Raw genomic sequence first — 25,869 nt, forward strand, 5'->3', positions numbered from 1 at the left:
CTGACATTAATGCACCCTGATCCTGCATCACAGCTTACATTTCTTCAGAACAAAGACAGGTGAGTTTGAATAAGCATCAAATGTGTGAAAAAAAATTGTATACCCACAAGCTTGTAAAGGTGCCCTCAATTTTGACCGGCCCATTTTGGGGGTTTTGTGTGAAAATATGTTGAATTTGCCTTTTTTTTAGTTTTTTTTGTGTTGTTCCAATACACACAAAGGAAATAAACATGTGTATAGCAAAACATGTATAATTGAAGTAATTTTCCGGGAGAAATACTTCATTTTCTGGAACAATGTCAAGGGTGCCAACACTTTCGGCCATGACTGTACATATACTTTGTAGTGTTACAGTAACTGCACTTAATGCGTCTACTAGGCCCTAAGCTGAAAATCTGGATAACAATTTTATAATTCTCTAATTTTTTTTAGTTAGTGTCTATTTATCACAAAACTGAGAAAGTGTATGGTTTATTCTAAATGTTATTTTTGTGCTTTTCATATAGGCTTGTTATGTATTTCATGCACAGGTGGCTCACATTTTTTTTAAGGTCAAAAGTTCTTTTGAGCATCTGCAGCACAGCAGGTTGGACATGGCATTTGTGCTTAACCTTTACAACCTACGATTGACATACAATAAGTTCCTCTCTCTAGATCATTACATCTATGCCTTGAATGTTTAATGTTGCTATGTAGGTATTTTACAATGTGACTTATACATTGCTTTGGAATTTTGGCAGCAATTGTTATGTTTCTAATTGGCAATTTGTTTCGATTGTAGTAGAAGAAATTGATTTTATGCCAACTACTCAATATGAAAAACCTATAGTTTAAATCAATCTTTTGAAAATCACCTCTATTGGAATGATTTTTGGAGAGCAATCCATAGCCATCAGTATTCCATATTAGTTATTTTGTTCTTTGTATTATGAGATCATACATTATGAGCAATTTAAATTGAACACCTATTTTTGATTATGACTAAATAGGTTCAAAATTCTGTTAATTAATTTGTTCAAATATTTTTATGGTGCTTCTATTGATGTCATGCAGTAAACATGGAAGATCCCTCCAGTGATGGCCTTCTTTCTTTTAAAGGAACTGTGGAATCAGAAAATGACCAACTGTTTAAATCAGTTTTTATGTTAAATGTATTGTTTAAAAGGTTTTGGTAATGTTTTTTTTTTCATATCCCGATTTGTATTAAAAAAATAAATTAGAAATTTTGAAATTTTCTCATTGGCCACTGAGGTTATTTTAGACTTATATTGCCATAAAAATACTCATCAGCCGCAATATATTGACTCAGATCCTATATTTTGTACTGTAACATATGAGTGTGAGCAAAGTTTATTTTGAAGGGACGAAGGGCAGGGAAAGCTTTTCTATGGTGAACACACAACAAATATAAGCTGGCTGAAGGTTTAAGGCTCTTTTGCACAGGCCAATGCAATCTGTATTGTGATGAACAATTACTGTTAGTGTTGAGCATTCCGATACAGCAAGTATCGGGTATCGGCCGATATTTGCTGTATCGGAATTCCGATACCGAGTTCCGATATTTTTGTGATATCGGAAATCGGAATCGGAAGTTCCCAGTGTATGGTTCCCAGGGTCTGGAGGAGAGGAGACTCTCCTTCAGGCCCTGGGATCCATATTCATGTAAAAAATAAAGAATAAAAATAAAAAATATGGATATACTCACCCCTCCGGCGGACCCTGGACCTTAGCGGTGTAACTGGCAGCCTCCGTTCCTAAGAATGCAGTGAGTGTAGGACCTGCGATAACGTCGCGGCTTGTGATTGGTCGAGTGAGCAGTCACATGAGCGGTCACGCGACCAATCACAAGCCGCGATGTCATCGAAGGTCCTTCACTCTGCATTCTTAGGAACGGAGGCTGCCAGTTACATCGCTAAGGTCCAGGATCCGCCGGAGGGGTGAGTATATCCATATTTTTTATTTTTATTCTTTATTTTTTACATGAATATGGATCCCAGGGCCTGAAGGAGAGTTTCCTCTCCTTCAGACCCTGGGAACCATCCAGGATACCTTCCGATATTTGTGTCCCATTGACTTGTATTGGTATCGGGTATCGGTATCGGCGAGATCCGATATTTTGCCGGTATCGGCCGATCCAATCCGATACCGATACTTTCGAATATCGGAAGGTATCGCTCAACACTAATTACTATACAACTTTCATATTGTACCAGTCCATCACCCATCTATAATGGGAGATGATCTTTGAATGTTCATACAAACACATGTTCAACCAATTATCAGCTGAAATATAAGTACCGTAAATGCTGGTCAAGCAGTTAGCCACATCTCTTTACAAACATAACCAGATATGAATAATGCAAATGGCTCTAAATGCTGGAGCAAACGAATAACAAATAGGTCTCATGGCAAATTAGACACTATTTTGAAGTAAACCCCATAATTATAGGAAATAAAGACAAGGACTGCATATCAAAATATTATACTCTGATCTGCTGTGATGAGGTTCACTTCTTAACATTTTGATCAGAAAGTATAAGCCCAATGGCACATCATGGGGAACCTTTCAGTGGGTCTCCAAACTATTAAGTACAATGCTGCTCTATATACGCCACTGCCTTGATACAGAGCCTGCAGAGGGAACCACCCAGGTGATTCACAGTCCCCATGCTGCCAAGAAAACCCTCGATGGCTCTGGGCTATACCACTCCATACACACAGCAACAATAAACACCACACAGAACCAACAGGTCAACCGATTTAAAAAAACTCACTTTCTATGTGGTCACAGACAAGTAGCTAAGAAGAAAATAGGCAGGACATTAATGCGGTCTCCAGCTAATTATTTAGCCTGAGACCACATAGAAGGTGAGTTTTTTTTCATATCAGTTCAGTTGGTGTTGTGTGGCAGCCATTGTTTCTGTGTCTGTGGTGTGGCCTAGAGCCACGGGGGCTTTGCCGAGAAGCATGGCGTCGTCTTGCTAGTGCAGTGTCGCAGCGCCAGGGTTCGCCACACAGCTACACAAACCAGGTTAGGGACCCGCCAAGAGGTTCATTGTGACATGAAGATGCCTTATACATCCTGATCAAAATGTTAACTAAGAGCTTTATGTTGAGCTTTGAAAATGTAACTCATGCGCAGCAGCTCAATGTGTAATGTTTTAATTGCAGTCCCTGACTTCTTTCTACAGTTATGGTGTACTATTTTGGAGTAAATAGCACTAAAAGCAGGCACAGGTGAAATGATAAATGTTGGGCATTGGGAGTGATGTATGTTGTGACGAATATGTCAAAGAAGGGAACATGCCGTTATAAATTTATCAGAACATATGTTAATTCAGTAGTCTATATTAGAAATGGTGTAAAATTAAGTCACTTTTCATAAATGTTGATCTTAGTGTTTTATTAACTGCCATGAATAGATGTCTGTGGATTCCTTTAAGGAATATATAGGCAATCAATTGTACTTAAATTAACAGAAGCAAAACCTTCAGAAATATTATACACAATATATTGGCACATTTAGCATGGTTCATACCTTGTGAAGTTCAATTACATTCACTGTAGAATAATTCATTTATTATTTATGTTTATAACACATTCATTATGATTGTTCACCATTTTCCATTCTTTGCAAATATATGAATAATAACTATGTCCATGGCATAACATGGCCAAAGATGAATTGACTTGAAAATTAAATTTGAGTAACTTAATTAAAAACCTGCCTTTAAACAATTATTTTACTTTACAGATGTATCCTGTGGAAAAGCTACAAATGTCTGGCAAGTGGTGGTACCAATTTTGACATTGCCTCCAAGTTAGACATGATGTTATTCAATGTCAGTGTGGGATGGTTCAAAATGTTTGTCACCTTACAAATCGTAAACCAAGAAATGGGGTAATGATTGTTCTGGGCACTTCAGCGCTGGAGGTTAATTTATTTCAGTTATTAATACGGCTCTAAAGCTAGAGTGAACAAATGTACTTTTCAAAAAGAAGTTCAAAAAGTTGTTTGGTTTGTTATTTATTCCTTTTTTCCTCCCAGAGGTTGAAATACAAAACTGTTATTTCAGAAAAATATATACTGTAGCGTGGCTAAAGGTTGTCTAGTCGACGGGAGATATGTGTCACATAGGTGGCTTGCCGCTGTGATGTAACCATGCCTAACTATATGTGTTTCAGGACCTGTGGTGATGTCATAACCACATGTCTAATCGTGATGGGTTCTGGGTGTGGTTAGACCTATAAAAGAAAGGCTAATACTTAACACAGAGGATATGTGTGGAGGTGTTAGCCTCCAGAGTGTGTTAAGGCTCTAGGACTGAGCCTGAAGGACTGGACATTTGTTTTTCCTGTTCCTGAGCTAAAGGCTATTTGTTTTCTGTTGTTTCTATGTGGTTTATGGAGCAATAAACCCTTTGAACTTTTAATGGAACGTGCCTTCTGAATGTCAGCCGTCGCACCTGAGCGAGTGAAACCCCACAATACATGTAGTGATTTATCTGTGTGATTATTCTACATTTAAGTATATTGACTGGTGTGATTGCTCCTTCCCTCTAAATATCCTCTCACTAAATGTTAGAGGACTAAATAGTCCACAAAAGAGGTTTCATGCCTGGAAAGAAGAAACATTTGCCTGTACCATAGTTGGATTCCAAGAAACTAAACTATAAAGCAATAAACCTCCCACATTTGAAAACAAAGCTTTCCCACATATTTACCATACCAAATAAAAATTTCCTTAAAAAAAAATCAACCTCCCCCAATATATGAAGAACAACTAACCAACTTAAACAGACCATTTACAGAAGATGAGGTCCGCTCCATTGTCAGGGCAATAAAAAGGGAAGGAGTCCAGCACAGTGTGGTTCACTCAGACCATGTTGGTTTTGTCAGCGAAATACAAGCTTCTGACTCCACTAGAAAATTATTAACCTTGTCTCCCTTACAGAAAAACACCAATCGCCTTCTATCTCTGGATGTAGAGAAGGCATTCAACAGAGTACACTGGGGATTTTTGTGGTCAACTTTAGAAAAATTTGGAGTTAATGGACAAATATTAAAAAGCAAATGGCCGTATACTCAGTACGCACTCCCCTCAGCTAATGAACTAGCTAACAACTACTTATTATCAAACTTCCCTACTTCCCTACCTCCAATTGAACAAGACAGGGTTGCCCTCACTTGCCCCTTCCATTTGCAATGATAGTGAAGCCCTTTGCAGATCAAATAATGACATCAAAGTTATATCTGCTAACATAAGACAGCATAAGATTAGTTTATATGCTGACAACATATTAATCTCTAAAACAGACGTAATAAATTCACTAGCTGTTGTCTCAGAAACCATACAAACATTCACAAAAACAACATTACACAAAATAAACTCAGAGAAATCTAAAATACTACGATTTTTCTTGATTAAAAAAAAAGAAAAAGAATTAACAAATAAATAGAACTTTAGATGTGAAAAATAAAACATTCCATACTTGGGTATACAGATCACAAACCTATGTCACACAATGATCAAGGAAAACTTACACAGAATATACAGCTCTGGCAAAAAATTAAGAGACCACCACATCAAAACTCTGCCATGGGCAGCCCAATCTCCAGACCTGAACCCCACTGAAAACCTCTTGAATGTAATCAAGAGGATGTTGGATAGTCACAAGCCATCAAACAAAGAAGAACTGCTTAAATTTTTGCCCTAGAAGCAGTGTAAAAGACTGGTGGAAAGCATGCCAAGACGCATGAAAGATGTGATTAAAAATCATGGTTATTCCACAAAATATTGATTTCTGAACTCTTCCTGTGTTAAAACATTAGTATTGTTGCTTCTAAATGAACTTGTTTTCTTTGCATTATTTGAGGTCTGAAAACACTAGTTTTTTATTTTGACCATTTTTCTTTGTCAGAAAAAAACAAAAAAAATGTATTGCTTGGAAATCCGGAGACATGTTGTCAGATGTTTATAGAATAAAAGAACAATTTACATTTTACTCAAAAATATACCTATAAAGAGAAAAATTAGACAAAATTAACATTTTGCAATGGTCTCTTAACTTTTGCCAGAGCTAAGTTATTCAATATATATATCCTCTCTTAATTTAGTCTAAGAGAGGATTCACAAGTTCCCATACAGATGAAGACTTTATTCTAAGAGAGGATTGGCAGTATTAGGACCTGGAAAAGAGAAACACCTTAACCAGGCTTCCAGGTACACATGAATTGGCCAATTTATGGGCTAAGCTTTCTCAATTTTTCATATTTCTAGAGCGGTAATGCAATTCAATTTTCATATTTCATGTTTTCAAGCTATGGCGCTACAGAGTGCTGCCTTATTTGTTTGATTGTACATGAGTTGGCGACTCTAGGTAAGCACCTGTTCACACCTAGTCTATGTTTGGATGTGACAGTAAGTTTTTTGAAAAGTTAGGGATCAGTGACCTGTCAGCAGTCTGCATTATGTATACCTAATCAGAGCACCACATGAAGACCCCTCACAGGCTGCCCCGGAGTACGGGCATATCATTAACACAAAACTGAAAATAAAGATTAAAAAACAACCACAAGACGGATTTCATCAACCAATGCATCATTGTAATCAGTATAACGGCACCGACCTGACACTGTCTGTAGGTTACTGTGCACAATCCTGCCGACAGGTTCACTTTAAATGGTAAAGAGACCTGAATCAACAAAATGTCCTTCCCTCTAAGAAACCCCCAGTAAAATATTGTCTGATTCTACTTCACTCTAGTAAAACAAAATATTACCTAACTATTCTAAAAAGTTTTGGAGGAATTGTGACCAAACAAGTGATAAGCTACACATTTTCTGGAATTGTCCAAAAATAATAAAATTATGGAAAAAAGTACATGAACTAATTCAGAAAATAAAAGAATATAAATTTACACTATCCCCCCAACTTGTTCTACTATCTTTGGACATTTATGAACTCCGCCAAAAAATTAGACCCATTACCATACATATCTTATTAGCTGTAAAAATTCTTATCACATCCAAATGGAAACAATGAGAACCACCTCTTATGACAGAAATTATAGAAAAAGTCTCTCTCCATAATATACTGTATATGTATACAATTACTCCATCAGGAATAATATATTCCAAAAATATTTGAATGATTGGTCCTGTTGGTACAAAAAAATTCCTACTAGGATAAAACCTCTAACAAACTAATTAAAAGGCTCATCACAAGTCAAACAATATCAGTAGAAAACAAGCCTAGATTTTTCTGTTACTTAGAGAAATCGTTACAACAGTGTTATATAATACAATTTTAAAACTTTTAAAGAAAGGGAAAAGTCCTGTTAATGTTGATTCTCTTCCCCCCCACCCTTCCCCTCCCCTTTACCTCATTCTTCCCCCTCATCTTCTCCTATTAATAAAGTTCAGCAAAATGGCTGAAATTAATTCTGTTTAATATTATTATTATTATTATTATTTTTTATATACATTTTTATCATTTAACATTGAGCAGAATCAAATAGGTTGACTGGCTGCTACTGCTAATACTTGTTACTATAGGCATAATGGTAACATGCCTGTAGCAGCTAATTAAAACCATATAATTTTCTGCTTCTTAGAAATCATTCTGATACTTTTATTCAGCCCTTAATCAACAGCTCCCTCCCTGACCGAATTAAGCACTCACACAGTATGCCATCAGTCTACCCACAGAGAATGATGCTGCCACACAAGATTCCATCACAGCCACTGACACACACAATATTATGCCCCCACAGCACATCACATCAGTATAATTCTTCCACATATCCCCATACACAGTATGATGTCCCCAACAGCCTTACACGTGCAGTATCATGGCCACAAGAGCCACTCACAGTATGTTACCCCATCACTAGCCACAGAATGATGCCCCCGCACATATTATCATGCCTCCATAGTACCCAAAGTATAATGCCCCACACAGCTTCCAACAAACAGTATGATTCCCCACAGTATGATGCCCCACAGCTTCGCACACACAGATTTATAGCCCTCACCACCCGTACAGACATTATGATACAACTCCCCACAGATAGTATTATGCCCATATGGTCCTCGCCCCACACACAGTATGATGAATGCCAGAGTCACTCACACAGTATAATGGTCTGCGTTGCTCCCATACACAGTAGGATGGTCTCCACAGTCTCCTCAATCTCAACAACGTATGATGAACCACATAGACTTCCACACAGTATGAAGCACCCCTCAACTCCTACGTAGTATTATAGACTCCATAATACCCCACAAAATTTTGATGCCTCATCGCTCCCAACACACAGTATAAAGTCCCTCACAACTCCCCATACAGTATGACGATCCCCACAGTCAACCTCACACTGTATGATGTTCCTATAGACCCCACACAGTTTTGTGGCACCCAAACTTTTCCCAAACTACTGACCATTAAGTTAAAAAATAGAATTACTTATCTAACCACATTCCTCTGAAGTGCTGCTAAAGTTTGAACTTTTGACATTAATGCACCTGCTGAACTGGGACTCTGTTGTTCATTCTGAATGATGGAAGAGGGAGAGGGCGGCTCCCTGTTCCACCAATCTATTCACATATTCTATAATATGTCAGATCTTTTTATTTTCCATGTGAAAAATAAAGAGCAGAAAACAGTAATGCCAAGAACAAACCCACTCTTTTCTGTATCTTCACTTTTAGCCAGTCTTTCTGCCTAGATCTGCTTGATTGAAAGGACTTTATCTATACAAAAAATACCAAAAAAAACGAATGCGCATGCCAAGCTTAAGATGTCAATATACAGGTCCTTCTCAAAAAATTAGCATATAGTGTTAAATTTCATTATTTACCATAATGTAATGATTACAATTAAACTTTCATATATTATAGATTCATTATCCACCAACTGAAATTTGTCAGGTCTTTTATTGTTTTAATACTGATGATTTTGGCATACAACTCCTGATAACCCAAAAAACCTGTCTCAATAAATTAGCATATTTCACCCGACCAATCAAATAAAAGTGTTTTTTAATACCAAACAAAAAACCCATCAAATAATAATGTTCAGTTATGCACTCAATACTTGGTCGGGAATCCTTTGGCAGAAATGACTGCTTCAATGCGGCGTGGCATGGAGGCAATCAGCCTGTGACACTGCTGAGATGTTATGGAGGCCCAGGATGCTTCAATAGCGGCCTTAAGCTCATCCAGAGTGTTGGGTCTTGCGTCTCTCAACTTTCTCTTCCCAATATCCCACAGATTCTCTATGGGGTTCAGGTCAGGAGAGTTGGCAGGCCAATTGAGCACAGTAATACCATGGTCAGTAAACCATTTACCAGTGGTTTTGGCACTGTGAGCAGGTGCCAGGTCTTGCTGAAAAATGAAATCTTCATCTCCATAAAGCATTTCAGCCGAGGGAAGCATGAAGTGCTCCAAAATCTCCTGATAGCTAGCTGCATTGACCCTGCCCTTGATGAAACACAGTGGACCAACACCAGCAGCTGACATGGCACCCCACACCATCACTGACTGTGGGTACTTGACACTGGACTTCAGGCATTTTGGCATTTCCTTCTCCCCAGTCTTCCTCCAGATTCTGGCACCTTGATTTCCGAATGACATGCAAAATTTGCTTTCATCAGAAAAAAGTACTTGGGACCACTTAGCAACAGTCCAGTGCTGCTTCTCTGTAGCCCAGGTCAGGCGCTTCTGCCGCTGTTTATGGTTCAAAAGTGGCTTTACCTGGGGAATGCGGCACCTGTAGCCCATTTCCTGCACACGCCTGTGCACGGTGGCTCTGGATGTTTCCACACCAGACTCAGTCCACTGCTTCCTCAGGTTCCCCAAGGTCTGGAATCGGTCCTTCTCCACAATCTTCCTCAGGGTCCGGTCACCTCTTCTCGTTGTACAGCGTTTTCTGCCACATTGTTTCCTTCCAACAGACTTACCATTGAGGTGCCTTGATACAGCACTCTGGGAACAGCCTATTTGTTGAGAAATTTCTTTCTGGGTCTTACCCTCTTGCTTGAGGGTGTCAATGATGGCCTTCTTGACATCTGTCAGGTCGCTAGTCTTACCCATGATGGGGGTTTTGAGTAATGAACCAGGCAGGGAGTTTTTAAAAGCCTCAGGTATCTTTTGCATGTGTTTAGAGTTAATTAGTTGATTCAGAAGATTAGGGTAATAGGTCATTTAGAGAACCTTTTCTTGATATGCTAATTTATTGAGACAGGTTTTTTGGGTTATCAGGAGTTGTGTTGTGAATTTGGTTTCTGGGCTCCCCCGGTGGTTACTGGTGGTACTGAACTTGTGTGCTTCATCTCCTCTGTTCACCTGTTTCCATCAGGATGTGGGAGTTTCTATTTAGCCTTGCTCCTCAGTCATTTCTATGCCGGCCAACAATGTTACCAGAAGCCTTTCTGTTGCATGTTCCTGCTCCTAGACTACTATCAGCTAAGTTGGACTTGTAGTCCTAAGATTGTTTTGCATTTTTGTTCCAGCTCTCTGTTTTTGAATATTTCTGAGGCTGGAAGCTCTTGTGAGCTGAAATTGCCACTCTGGTGTCATGAGTTGATATTAGAGTCTTAAAGTAATTTCAGGATGGTGTTTTGAAAGGGTTTTCAGCTGACTGTGAAGTTCCCTTTTCTGTCTTCCTACTATCTAGTAAGCGGATCTCAATTTGCTAAACCTATCTTCATACTTCGTATGTCATTTTCCTCTAAAATCACCGACAATATATGTGGGGGCTACTGTCTGCCTTTTGGGGAAAATTTCTCTAGAGGTAAGCCAGGTCTGTATTTTCCTCTGCTAGGGTCAGTCAGTCCTCCGGCTGGCGCTGGGCGTCTAGGGATAAAACGTAGGCACGCTACCCGGCCACTGTTAGTTGTGCGGTAGGTTTAGCTCACAGTCAGCTCGAGTTCCCATCTTCCAAGAGCTAGTCATTTTGTATGCTTTACTACGGTCTCTTGCCATTGAGAACCATGACAGAGTTGTAGGCCAAAATCATCAGTATTAAAACAATAAAAGACCTGACAAATTTCAGTTGGTGGATAATGAATCTATAATATATGAAAGTTTAATTGTAATCATTACATTATGGTAAATAATGAAATTTAACACTATATGCTAATTTTTTGAGAAGGACCTGTATGTCTTGTGTTGAAAAACATGAAAAATATTTTGAACATTAAAAAATGCAGAGATACAGATAAAATGGTGAGTAAAACTGAAATAAAAATAAAGGCAAGAATTTGTACCATGTCTACTACATAGCAATCACATGAAAATATCTACTCTAAATTACATAATGTATGGTGTATCCAGTAGACATCAAAGTGTGGACCAAGGAGTAAGCCATTGGAGATTTGCACACCAGGGCTGCTTGGTGGGTGAAGAGACAAATGGATCAGTAGAATTTTATTGATTACTCACTTTGAGACATTTTTTCTCTAGTGTCCCTCAAGTCTGTCTCATTCTACATGATACTTATTGTCACTGTTGACTATGACAATTAGTAATAAGTAAACACGATAGAACATGTAATATATACAGTCATGGCCGAAAGTGTTGGCACCCTTGAAATTGTTACAGAAAATGGAGTATTTCTCCCAGAAAATTATTGCAATTGCACATGTCTTGTTATACACATGTTTATTTCCTTTGTTTGTATTGGAACAACACAAAAAAGAACAGTGAAAAATAAAGTAAACTGGAAAATTTTACACTAAACCTCAAAAATCGACCAGACAAAGTTGTGCGCACCTTTCCAAAAATGTTGCAATGCAGGATAGTCCAGATGGTGGATAAGCAGCTCCAATCAAATTCCAAAGAAATTCAAGCTGTCCTGCAGGCTTATGATGCATCAGTGTCAGCATGAACTATCAGTTGACATTAAACTAAAATTAAATGCAATTGTAGGATACCCAGGAGGACCCAATGCTAACTTCAGTCAGCCAAAATATATGTGATTAAGCTTTTTTGGACAGATGAGACCAAGATAGAGCTTTTTGGTAAAGCATATAATTCTACTGTTTGCCGAAAACAGAATGAGTCCTACAATGAAAAGAACACAGTACCTACAGTCCAATATGGTGGAGGTTCAAAGAGGTTTTGGAGTTGTTTTGCTGCCTCTGGCACTGGGTGCCTTGACTGTGTGCGAGGCATCAGGACAGGACATCTGAAGATTACCAAAGGATTTTTGGTCATAATGCAGAAGTCTGGGTTTGTGTTCTGAAGTGACCAGCAATGAATCTGGATCTAAATTCCTTTAAACACCTGTGGAGAGATCTTAAAATTGCTGTTGGGAGTGAGTGCCCTTCAAATATGGGACCTGGAACAGTTTGCAAAAGAAAAAGTGGATCAAAATTGCATTTGAGGGGTGTAAGAAGCTTGTTGTTGGTTATAGGAAGCGATTGATTACTGTTATTTACTCCAAAAAGTGTACAACCTAATAGTAACTTGAGGCTACCAACAGTTTTCTCCCATTGTTGAGGGTTTGTGTAAAATTATGTCCAATTTGCCCTTTTTGCTCTATATTTTTTGCGTAGTTCCAATACACAAATAAAATAAACTGTATAACAAAACATGTATAATTGCAATAATTTTATGGGAGAAATACTACATTTTCTGAGACAATTTCAAGGGTGCCCACACTTTCCGCCATGACTGTAATTTGGAGTAGATATTTGCATGTGATTGCTATGTACTATTTTTATTTGTTCTGTTTTGCAGACCATTTGTGTCTTTGCATGTGTGTTTCAAGTTCTGGACTGACCACAGACAATAAATATCCATGGTCTGCATTACATTCTACCAAGACGTTCATGCAGCTGCAAGAGCAGGGAAACAGCTGTCAAACAACTCAGGACATTCCGTAGAGAAGGCAAAGATTCTTTGTGACTGTCTCAGCCATTCCAATCGGTGGACACACAGCACTGAGCAAGTGCTGTGTATGCAGAATAGGAAGTGTTAATGGAGCTTCATCCTCTGAACCCAGCAGTCATGTGATCACTGGGTGCATGGAGGAAGCAGGAGCTGCTGCATCCTACAAAACCCAGTCAGCTCTGCTATGCAAGAAGAATTCAACGCACTCTATGTAGGCAACTTGCAAGTAAATATTTAGTGTGTCACTCTTCCATCCCTAGGAGTAAATTTCATACTCCTTTGTGAATGCACTTAAAAAAAAATGGGTTAACGGCCCACTCCCCCAGCACCTCCCATTGTTGAGTGCAGACCAGTTGTCTGTATTTTGGAGTTCTGCTATGCAGGCGGGAAGCCAAATTTCCCCTTTAACTGGGACTAGAATACTAGTCCCAGTTACTGAGAAAATCAGATTAAAATCCAATCCAATCCAAGTTGCTATCACTAGTCTCTCTTCCCTAAAAATGTGTTCAGTATTCACTGCTTAAAAAAATAAAGGGAACACTTAAGCAATACAATATAACTCCGAGTCACTCACACTTCTGTGAAATCAACCTGTCCAGTTATGAATCAACGCAGATTCTGAATGAATTTCTTCTGCTGTTGTGCAAATGGAACAGACAACAGGTAGAAATGGTAGGTAATTAGCAAGACAACCCCTATAAAGGAGTTGTTCTGCAGGTGGTGACCTCAGAACATTTCTCTATTTTCATCCTTTTTGGCTGTTGGTTTGGTCACTTTTGCATTTTGTCATTGCTCTCACCCCTAGAGGTAATGTACAGTAGCATGAGGCGGTGTCTACAACCCACAGAATTTGCTCAGGTAGTGGAGCTCATCCAGGATGGCACATCAATGTGAGCTGTGGCAAGAAGGGCAGCTATCTATATCTGTCAGCACAGTGTCCAGAGCATGGAGCAGATACCAGGATTAAGGGCAGCACACCTGGAGACAGGGAGGGAGCCATAAGAGGGCAGCAACCCAGGAACAGGACTGCTACCTTCTCCTTTGTGCAAGAAGGAACAGAAGGAGTAGTGCCAGAGTTCTGCAAAATGACCTCCAGTAGGCCACTAACATCCATGTGTCTGCTCAAACTGTCAAAAGCAGACTCCATGAGGGTCCATTGTCTACAAATGTCGCACCATGCAGGGTGATTGGCATTTGCCAGAGAACACCAAGACTGGCAGATTCGATATTGGCACCTTGTGCTCTTCACGGACGAGAACAGGTTCACACTGCACACATGTGACAGACTCTTGAGGCGTGGTGAACATTCTGCTGTCTGCAACATCCTTCAGCATGACCATTTTGGCAGTGGGTCAGTAATGGTGTGGGGAAGAATGTCTTTTAAGGGTCACACAGCCCTCCATGTGCTAACCAGAGGTACCCTGACTGCCATTAGGTACCGGGATGAGATCCTCCTACCCATTGTGAGATCATGTGCGGGAGTACTGGGCTCTGGGTTCCTTATGATGCATGACAAGGCTAGGCTTCATGTGACTGACGTTTGTCAGCAGTTAATGCATGAAGAAAGCATTGATGCTATGGACTGGCCTGCTCATTTCTCAGACGTGAATTAAATTGAGCACATCTGGGACATCATGTCTCGTTCCATGATGTCTCATTCTACCAACGCTATGTTGTGCAACAAACTGTCCAGGAGTTGACTGATGCTTTAATTCAGGTCTGGGAGGAGATCCCTTGGGAGAACATTTGCCTCAAAAGGACCATGTCCAGGTATTTTAGGGAGGTCATACAGACACATGGAGGCCATAAGGACTACTGAGAATCATTTCCTTGTCTTGAGGTATATCCACTTAAGTTGGATAAGCCTGTAATTTAATTTTCCACGTTGATTTTGAGTATTATTCCAAATCCAGACCTTCGTGAGATATTACTTTTGATTTACATTTATCATTATGTTTTATTGTTCTTAACACATTTTACTATGTAATGAATAATAACACAGTAACATAGTTAGCAAGGCCGAAAAAAGACATTTGTACATCCAGTTCAGCCTATATTCCATCAGAATAAATCCCCAGATCTGCATCCTTCTAAAGAACCTAATAACTGTAAGATACAATATTGTTACGCTCCAGGAAGACATCCAGGCCTCTCTTGAACCCCTAGACTGAGTTTGCCATCACCACCTTCTCAGGCAAGATGTTGCAGATTCTCACTGCCCTAACAGTAAAGAATCCTCTTCTATGTTGGTGGAAAAACCTTCTCTCCTCCAGACGCAGAGAATGCTCCCTTGTGACCGTCACCTTCCTTGGAATAAACAGGTCCTCGGAGAGATAGACGCAGAGAATGCCCACTTGTGACCGTCACCTTGCTTGGAATAAACAGATCCTCGGAGAGATATTTGTATTGTCCCCTTATAGACTTATACATGGTTATGCCCCTCAGTCGTCTTTTTTCTAGACTAAATAATCCTAATTTTGCTAATCTCTCTGGGTATTGTAGTTCCCCCATCCCCTTAATTTTGTTGCCCTCCTTTGTACTCGCTCTAGTTCCATTATATCCTTCCTGAGCTCCGGTGCTCAAAACTGTACACAGTGCTCCATGCACGGTCTAACCAGGGATTTGTACAGAGGTTGTTTTTGTATTTGTACAGAGGAGGCATTTGTAAAGATTTGCAACTGGAATATTTAATTCAGTGATACCTAGGATGTGGTATTTTCATGTTCCCTTTATTTTTTTGAGCAGTGTATGTAAATAATTGTTAAAGAAAGGGGAACAAATTTTAAAATCTGTTTCAGTGTTTCTTTGTTGCTATATGACAAATGTGAAAACAGACATGTATTTCCTTTATGTTCCCACTTTTATCACCCAATATCGAATAATAATAAAGAAAAAACAGAATATGAAAATAACATAAATATTAGGCCTCATCTATCACAAAAGAAATCAGCAAAAAATGTTTTTTTATTTATTCATTTATTTTACTCACTTATATAGCGTCATTAATTACACAGCACTTTACAGACATTCTTGGCATGGAACATGGAACATTATCTGAACACAGAAATTTGACAGCGCGTACAAAAAATATATAAAATGTGCATGGTTAGGAAGAGGGGTATATGGCCTTGTCTTCAAGTGGTTATTGTTCAAATACCGTATATACTCGAGTATAAGCCGAGAATTTCAGCCCATTTTTTTAGGCTGAAATTGCCCTTTTCGGCTTATACTCGAGTCATTCCCAGGGGTCGGCAGGGGAGGGGGAGCGGCAGCTGTCTAATAATACTCACCTGCTCCTGGCGTGGTCCCTGCACATCCCTGGTTCCCGGGCGCCAGCAGCTTCTTCCTGTAGTGAGCGGTCACATGGTACCGCTCATTACAGTAATGAATATGGACCCGACTCCACTCCCATAGGGGTGGAGCTGCATATTCATTACTGTAATGAGCGGTACCATGTGACCGCTCACTACAGGAAGAAGCTGCCGGCGCCGGGGAACAGATGTGCAGGGACTGCGCCAGGAACAGGTGAGTATAACGCAGTGCACGATATTCACCTGCTCCCCGTTCCACCGCCGCTGTGTCTTCCGTGTCCTCTGCAGTGACGCTCAGGTCAGAGGGCGCGATGACGTGATTAGTGCATGCCACCCTCTGCCTGAACAATCAGTGCAGAGGACGGGGAAGACACTGCGGCGCCAATCGGTGGAACGGGGAGCAGGTGAATATATCAAGTGCCGGGGGCCTGAGGCGAGTATGTGATTTTTTTTTTTTAATCGCAGCAGCAGCATATGGGGCAAATGTCTGTATGGAGCATCTTATGTGGCCATGTGCAGCATTATATGGGGCAAATATTTGTATGGGACCATGTGCAGCATTATATGGGGCAAATATCTGTATGGAGCATCTTATGGGGCCATGTGCAGCATTATATATGGCAAATATCTGTATGGGGCCATGTGCAGCATTATATAGGGCAAATATCTTTATGGAGCATCTTATGGGGCCATAATCAGCATTTGTGGAGCATTATATGGGGCAAATGTCTGTATGGAGCATCTTATGGGGCCATAATCAACCTTTCTGCAGCATTGTATGGGGCATATTTTAATATGGAGCATCTTATGGGATCCATCATGAACTGTATAGAGCATTATATGGGGCTCCTGATTCAATATGGATATTCAAAAACAGTTAACCTACTGATGTCTCAATTAATTTTACTTTTATTGGTATCTATTTTTATTTTTGAAATTTACCAGTAGCTGCTGCATTTTCCACCCTAGGCTTATACACGAGTCATTCAAATCAAATCAAATCAAGTTTTCCCATTTTTTTGTGGCAAAATTTGGGGTCTCGGCTTATACTCGGGTCGGCTTATACTTGAGTATATACACTATATTTTTAATGTTTTTATTTTTTTTAATAAAATACATATTTATTTCTGCTCTACACTCAGTATACATAGCAGGGGTTTTTGTAGGTATTAATGCTTTATTAGGTGCTATGCGCCATTATCATTGGCCAGTCATTGGGAATTTGTTGTCTGTACACAAATCAGAGTTTTTAGACATAGCATGTAGCAGAGCTCAGAAAACAAACCCCGCCCACAACACAGCTTTATGTGTACATTGTCTATTAACAGTAATATGCTTATCACAGGAGGGAGCGTGGTCGATCCATGGCTCACAGGAACTGTAGCCTAGCAGTGATAATCTCTTGGTGATAAAACAGTCATTGTATTGAAACAACAGCACACAATTTAATAAGTAAAACATTCCTGAAATCTGTGTCTGAGCCCTTATCTCATGGTACCCTCAGAGAGCATAGCATAAAATTGCTGAAAAATTCCCTCTAAGGACATGGAGAATCCAGAGGGATGTGTAACTCTTCTCCTGCCGCCGAACCCATTCTTCAAAGTATGATTTAGCATTACAGAATAAAACAATTTTTTTGGAAAAAGGGGGCCGGTATGTATTTTCCTGTGGATCAGTCAGCACGAATCTTTGAACATCTCTTTATGACAAATCTAAGCACTACAGAAGTTCTGGTGCACTCATTTTCTCAATGGTGTCAATGCATTATGGAAGAGGAATACAAGATATACATTTATATAAATCGTCTTTAACTCACGTCCAATTATCTCATGAGAGTTTCAGATTGTGATAGCATGCCGAGACTTGTAGTTTTCATAAGATATGATGAGCACTATGAATGCCAACCTATAAATGTTACATACCAATAAAGCAGATACACATGTACACAGTGAATGGCCATGCGACAATGTATGAACAGCTTATTATGACAGTTCTCCAGTGATCTCGCAGGAAATGGGAACATTGGTTAATGTATCCACCTGCCGGATCTCTGGATTGCTATTACAGATGTCAGTGCAATTCACAGTGTAGTAAAAGAGAACAGAAGCCCTTTACAAAGCTACTTTATAGTAGATCTCCTACACGTACGTTGAATCATTTTGCTCAGATCAGTAAGAGTTGGAGAAATGGGCCACAATATGTTCATATCTAGGGTCTGACTAAAGTGGTTAGAAAAGTTCATCAGAAACTAAACCAAACTTTAACTATCTTACCATTAGAGTAAGTTCTAAATTATAAAATAGCTCTTTAAATTACACTTTTAAAACATGAAAATGACGGCAACTTTCAGTAAAAGTCTAGAAACAAAACCATCTGTAAAGCTTACTTCACACAACACGCCGACTACAAAGATACAATAAGCAAACCAAGAAGCTTTACTTTTATAACAGATGTCACTGCCACAATTCATGGCGGCTACTTTCTCCAGACAACCCCTTAACCTCCAGGTAAATATTGAAAGCCCATAAACCTTATATATTTACAATTCTCACTGTGTAATATATTCCCAGCAAATGAGCTCAGGCTCTGTCTACATGTGACATTCTGATCTCGGAGCCGACCCTGTCCATGGCAACAAGGAAATCTACCTCCCTTGAGGTTGCATCACACAAGGCTCCCAGATATGTCACCATTCCCATCTTTCAAGAATTCAGTCTTCACCGCCTACACGAATATTATTAGAGATAAGGCAACACATTGTGTTATTTACTGCATCATATTAACTTTAGAAAACAAACATGTAATAGCTAGAGATATTAAATGCAATTATTTTAGATGATTAGATCCCAAAAAACAGACATATGGCACAGAAGCGTAGTGATTCAGCGCAACCCAATATAGAAGCAATTGTCACTGGTTTAATTAACACTTAAAGTTCCCTTACCTACTTTGTACTGTACAATGATCCACTGATGATAAGAAAAGGAGAAAAAAAACAGTGTTGTGAAATCTCTCCCCAGCACCAGTCAATTATGTTCCTGTACCACAAAGCTCCCCATCTTCAAAGAGCCATGATCCTGCAGGACTCGCATTAATCCGTGGTGGAAGCAGATCCGAGCACCCTATACAATCACACAAAGATGAGCCGCTAATTGCAGCCGCTTATTGGAAATCCAAGAGCGGTTTCTACTATCAGCATCATCCAGAGCAGCCACTTCACACTGAAGGGGGTTTGGCTCACAGACAATCTTTTTCTTTTTCTGGTCAGGAGTCTTCCTTTACCTCTTTTGTTTAAATGTGTGTGGGAGCTGAGCATCTCACCCCCTTCCAACTTGCTTAATATTTATTTTAAAGGTTTACGGAAGGAAGAGAGAAAAAAAAAAGATAGAAGGAAGGAAGGAAGGAGTGGAAGAAAAGAAAGATCATCTTATGTTAGGCTGTTTCTAATCACCATGAGAAAAGGCTCCCATTGATTTCTGGCTGTCACACACAAGCAAACAAAAGAAGCAGTGGGAATGTTGCAATTGTGAGTATGTTTCCAGGCTGGAGAGAATCTCAGCTTCTTAAAGATGTAGATCCCTTTACACCTCTACCTGCTGTTCAGTATCTTGTGAAACATCAAGCCACACACATTCTCTATGCTAATTATATTTACGTTATTATAAATCTAAACTGAAATAGATTTGAATTAAAAAAATACATATATTTATACACACAAATGTGGAGCGAGATCGATAGATAGATATGGGACAGATAGATAGATAGATAATAGAAAAATCTATAGATAGATAATAGATAGATAGCTATATAGATAATAGATAGATAGATGATAGATAGATATTAGATAGATAGATAGACAGACAGATAGATAGATAGATAGAGTTTGTTTTAAAGCACAAGCAGAATTTGTGCGTGTGTTCGTAAATACACTGATTTTCCATGCCAATTACTCCGGTGGCACAGGCAATCCAAGGGGTTAGTAGCTCAATACAAAAGTAGCTCATGACCCTTGACAGTAAGGTCACACTAAAATCAAAAAGGTCTTAGGCACAAACAATGACCGGCAGGCCCTTAGTGACAACTGGTTAAACAATGATTGGAGAAAACTGAGCTATAGCGTGAAATAGTTGGACAAAAAAAAAAAAAATTATGTTCAAAGACAATAAGATATGACACAATAATGTGATTTTCAGTATGTGCAAATATCAATATGAGATGCTGAAACATAGAAGATATTAAATACTGATTAGTTTCTTTATAATAAAAATGCGTATGTAAGCAGGAAAATTAAATCACTACCTTTATATACCTACTTAAGGTGTGTGATTACATTTTCAGGGTCCAATATATAAACCTCTCCAAAGACCTCCCTTCTGTTCAACGAAGTAATGTACAAGACAGACCACCCACAATTAGAGGGCTCCTTAAAACTAAATCTTGGTTATATCAAAGACTTTTTACTACATCTATTTCTCTGCTTTTCACCAAACAATCCTAATTCCAAAACGAAGAGAAATGATTCATTAGCCACGTAATGATGGTAGGATACTGTGAAAATGAAATCAACAGAAAGGGAGCCAATAAAGAGCTACGCGCCTGGATAAGTTCTACAGGGGTGCTCTGAAGGCCAAATTCATTTTCATCTAAATCTATTTAGTGCCATAATCTAAACTAATTTCTAATATACTTGCATTAAACATTCCCTACCGATCCCTAACTACACTGTCTATTGTGTTTTTTCCCCTACTTCCTGTGTGATGACGCTTTGTTTGAGAATCCCAGTGCATGCGATGCCAAAGCCCCAGCATCCTCTCTGCAGCAAAGCTTCATCAGTGGCACTCGCTTCAGGGCGAGGATAGTTCCTGCACTGTCAGACTTCACTTGTGGGGGCGGCGCTGTTGTCTGCACGCCGCTGGGTATTCTCCTGTTACTAGCTCATAACTGCTGCTATGAGTCAGAAACACAGATCACACGCTGTCAATGTGCACATTGCACAATGCATGGCGCGCTGCAACAGTGCAGGGACTAGCTCCAAAACTGGAACGATTATCACGGATGACGGTTTGTTTCAGGGAGGGGACAGGTGCTTCAGCAGTGACCGCAGCCTCAGCCCATTGATGACACTTCGTTTGAGTAGCTCAGCATGCACTGGGACTCCCAAATGAAACATCATCCCACATGAAGTATGGGGAAAAATACAATAATGGTTAGATACTGTAGTTTGGGAAAATTTTAATACAAGCAAATTACAAATTAAATTACAGCACTAAACAGATAGCAATTTAGATGAAAATGTATTTGGCCTTTGGACCACCCCTTTAAGTAATCTCAATTCACAATGGAGGGCATGCATCACAATTCAAAAAACTAAGAAGTAAAATAAGAAATAAAATGTACACTAGTCACCTACCATAAAATACATGAGAGTTGGCATGGCTTCATTAACATCTGTGTTCCACAATGCTATTGTTCTCAGACATAACAAAAGAACAATTAAATTGACAGTAGTGACGGATTCATAATGACAAACATTAACAACAGTTGGAGGCGCCATGACAGATGGACACTATGACTTGCAAATGAATGACCCTATGAACCCCTTAGGAGCCTGTCCAATAATGACCTTAATGACAGAGGCCAATCATCAAATCTGATGTGTCACTGACTCACTTTATAAGTCAAAGACTCTGGCAGCTTAACCCCTTAACGACCAAAGACGTACATAGCACGTCATGAGCTGGTAACATGCTCTGTACTTCATGGATTAAAACGGACTCTGTGCATAAACTCACAGTGACAGTTCCATGCCTACAGCTGTCCTTGACAGCAGTCCCTGCACTCAGAGCTCATTGATCGGTCAGTCAATCTGGCTGATTAACCCTCCAGATGCCGCAATTGAGAACAATCGTGACACTTGGAATGTCATGAAATGGTGGGGACTCCCTCTCTCACCCCATCAGAATCCCCGTGACAAAATGATGGGAAGACGATGGTTGTCATGGCATTTGCTATGTACGGTGGCCTGTTACACCCAGCTATAGGCAGGGTCTACCGGGCAATCAGCCGATGTAATAGCACAGGTCTCATGTATTGGTGCATTGCAATGCATGTGACCAGTGATTAGACTAGAAAAAGTTAATGTCCCATATAGGGAATAAATACAAAATAAAAAAGTTTAAAAAAAAAAGATTGAAAGAGTTATTAAAAAACACAAAATAAAGAACAAAAAATATTATACCAATAAATATACATATTTATGTAAAAACAAAAATAAAAATAAAAATACACATTTAGTATCGCCGAGTCCAGAATGACCTGATCTATAAAACTTTCACACTAGTTAACCCCTACAACAAGCACCATGAAGATAAAAATAAATAAATAAAAAAGTGGCAAAGAATATGCTTTTTTATCATACTGCCGGAAAAGCAGTAGAAAAAAAAGCGATTAAAAAGATGAATATAAATAACAATTATATTGCTTAAAACGGCATCTTGTCCCACAAAAAAACAAGCTGCCATACAGCTTTGTCAGCAGAGAAATAAAAAAAACTGTAGCGAAATAAAAAAAACTGTAGCTCTCAGAATACAGTGATGCAAAAACAATATTTTTTCTATAAAAAAATTTATTGTGTAGAAGCAAAACATAAAAAAAATTATATAAATGTGGTATCGCTGTAGTCGTACTGACCCAAAGAATAAAGCTGCCTTATTACTTTTACCACATGGTGAGCATCATAAAAAAAATTCAAAAAACAATTCCGGAATTGCTGGTTTTTGTTCATTCTGCCTCCCAGAAATCTGAATAGAAAGCGATCAAAAAATATAATGTGACCAAAAATGATACCAATAAAAATGTCAACTCGTTGGCACAAATATAGAAAAATTATAGCTCTCAAAATATGGTGATGCAAAAACTCTAAGTAAAGCTCATACGTTGCGATTTTATAGTTTGTTTTTTATGCAGATTTCCAACTGTGTTTCACAGTACTAGCAAAGTCTATGAGATTTGAGAAATCTCATGCACACACCTTGTTTATTTTCTTGACTAGTGAATGAGCTGCGTTTTTGCAAAATGCAGTATGTCACTTCTTTCCGCATTTTTTTTATAGTTTTTCACCCATTGAAAGCAATTGGTAGTTCAAAAAACACTGCAAAAACACTATAAAAAATGCAGGTATCAGGTTTTGCTATGCTTTTGGTGGCAAAACCTGATGAAGTTGAATCAGATTTTCTTTTTATGTACTATACTTTATAAGCATGCACAAGAGAAATGTACGCTGACAAAAATGCAGTAAAGAAAGCACCAAAAACACAGCAAAAACGAGGCAAAAACTTGTAAGCAGCTTAAAATTTGCATTAAAAACACTGCAAAAACGCAATGTGTGAGCACAGCCTTATTTTGCAAAAAAAAAAAAAAGAGTCCTACTCTGTGATAGCAGCCAAATATAAAAAAAACCTATGTAAATCTGGTATAACTGTAATTGCACCGACCTGAAAAATAAAGTTGTCCAATCACTTATACAGCAAGAGGAACGGCGTAAAAAATAAATAAAAGCAATTCTTCACCTGCTGTGGGTTTGTTCAATCCATCCCCCTAAAAGATCGCTGTAAGGATCAGCTCACATTTATCATGCACACTTGTCCTGTGCAAGCACTTACTTTTGGGTCTCCATGTAAATCTCTTAAATAAGTGATTCAGACTGAACCCCCGACGAGAGATTCCCTTTAGGCCAGTCTCACACGTCCAGATAATTCCAGTACCGGAAAAATCGGTACCGGAGTTATCCGTGTCCATGTGTCCGTGAGCTCACGTGGCACATCAGTGTGGCACACGTGCGGCAGCCGTGTGCCGCCCATGTGCCGACTGAGTACCACACGGACCGTGCAGGAGACAGCACTACAGTAAGCACTGTCCCCCCAGCATGTGGTGCTGAAGCCGCCATTCATTCCTTCTCTCCAGCAGTGCTCGCTGGAGAGAAGGAATGAAAAATCAATTTTTTTTTATTATTTTTGTCTTTAAAATCAAGTTCCCAGCTCCCTCTCAGCGCCGCAGCTTGTCCTGTATGAGCGGTCAAATGGTGCCGCTCTTTACAGTGATGAATATGCGGCTCCACCTCCCATAGGGAGGTGGGAGGTGACAAGGAACTTGATTTTAAAGACAAAAATAATAAAAAAACATTGATTTTTCATACCTTCTCTCCAGCGAACGCTGCTGGGGAGAAGGAATGAATTCCGGCTTCAGCACCACACGCTGGAGGGACAGCGCTTACTGTAGTGCGGTCTCCTGCACAGCACATGGACGGCACATGGACAGCATCCGTGTGCGGTACGTGTTTTACACGGACCCATTGACTTTAATGGGTCCGTGTGATCCGTGCGCTCCCACGAACACTGACTTGTCTCCGTGTTTTTCAAACGGACACACGGTCTGTGAAAACACGCTGACATGTGCAGAGACACATTGATTTTAATGTGTCTACGTGAGTCAGTGTCTCCGGTACGTGAGAAAACTGTCACCACACGTACCGGAGGCACTGACGTGTGAAACAGGCCTTACAGATAGATGGAGGCACTGTGGATGCCACCTGACCTATGATCCGTTGGTGTTAATCTTTTTAGGCATGAATAAAAGCGCGGCTGGCCACAGTTTTGTTCACCTCTGAGAAGTTTGATGCCACCAAACAGAAGCCAGACAGTCCAAAGTATCTCTGCTGCCTCATTAGTGAATGTATCCCTCGTGGGTTTCATCCAAATTACATATTTTATAGTTTTAGATGGAAACCCTGATGAAAGTGCTCAATGTAGAGCACATGATATATAGTAGTATCCAAATATGACTAACCAGATTGCTAACCAGTCAGCATTCATGATCTGCATGTTTTGAGTCTGTGTATTAGAATTATTAAATAAAAGGGGGGGTGTTCAAAATAATAGCAGTGCGGAGTTCAATTAGTGAGGTCAATCATACTGTGAAGAAACATTTGTCTATCATATCAGATGGCCCTTATTTAAAGGGAACCTGTCACCCCCAAAATCGAAGGTGAGCTAAGCCCACCAGCATCAGGGGCTTATCTACAGCATTCTGGAATGCTGTAGATAAGCCCCTGATGTATCCTAAAAGATGAGAAAAAGATGTTAGATTATACTCACCCAGGGGCGGTCCCGGTCCGGTCCGATGGGCGTCGCGGTCCGGTCCGGGGCCTCCTATCTTCATCAGATGACGTCCTCTTCTTGTCTTCACGCTGCGGCTCCAGTGCAGTCGTACTTTGTCTGCCCTGTTGAGGGCCTCTCTGACCTTTCCCGGCGCCCGCGCACTGCCGTACTTTGTCTGCCCTGTTGAGGGCAGAGCAAAGTACGCCTGCGCCTTAGTCGCAGCATGAAGACAAGAGGACGTCATCGTAAGAAGATGGGAGGCCCCGGACCGGACCACGATGCCTATCGTACCGGGACCGCCCCTGAGTATAATCTAACCTCTTTTTCTCATCCTTTACGCCATGTTCACACATTGGCGGTTTTTACCGCGGATCCACAGCGTTTTTGACATTGCAGATCTGCAGCAGTTTCCCATGCGGTTTACAGTACCATGTAAACTTATGGAAAACCAAATCCGCTGTGCACATGCTGCGGAAAAAACCACGCGGAAAAGCATTGTTTTTTCC

At 39.8% G+C, this 25,869-nt stretch overlaps 1 protein-coding gene across 2 annotated transcripts in view; it reads right to left on the reverse strand.

Moving 5' to 3' along the window:
- The window catches only part of MYO16 (myosin XVI), a 685,244-nt gene extending 665,540 nt beyond the window's left edge, over positions 1-19,704 (reverse strand). The window contains exon 1 of one of the 2 annotated variants that reach the window (XM_077297020.1): positions 19,157-19,704. The gene's annotated coding sequence lies outside the window, so the exon portion shown is untranslated. Of the gene's footprint in view, positions 1-19,152 lie in introns of both variants that reach the window. The other variant, XM_077297019.1, reaches the window with a different exon arrangement.
- Between the last annotated feature and the right edge of the window lie 6,165 nt (positions 19,705-25,869).

This window comes from Ranitomeya variabilis, chromosome 3 (assembly GCF_051348905.1).
Source record: "Ranitomeya variabilis isolate aRanVar5 chromosome 3, aRanVar5.hap1, whole genome shotgun sequence".
Lineage (NCBI taxonomy): Eukaryota > Metazoa > Chordata > Amphibia > Anura > Dendrobatidae > Ranitomeya > Ranitomeya variabilis.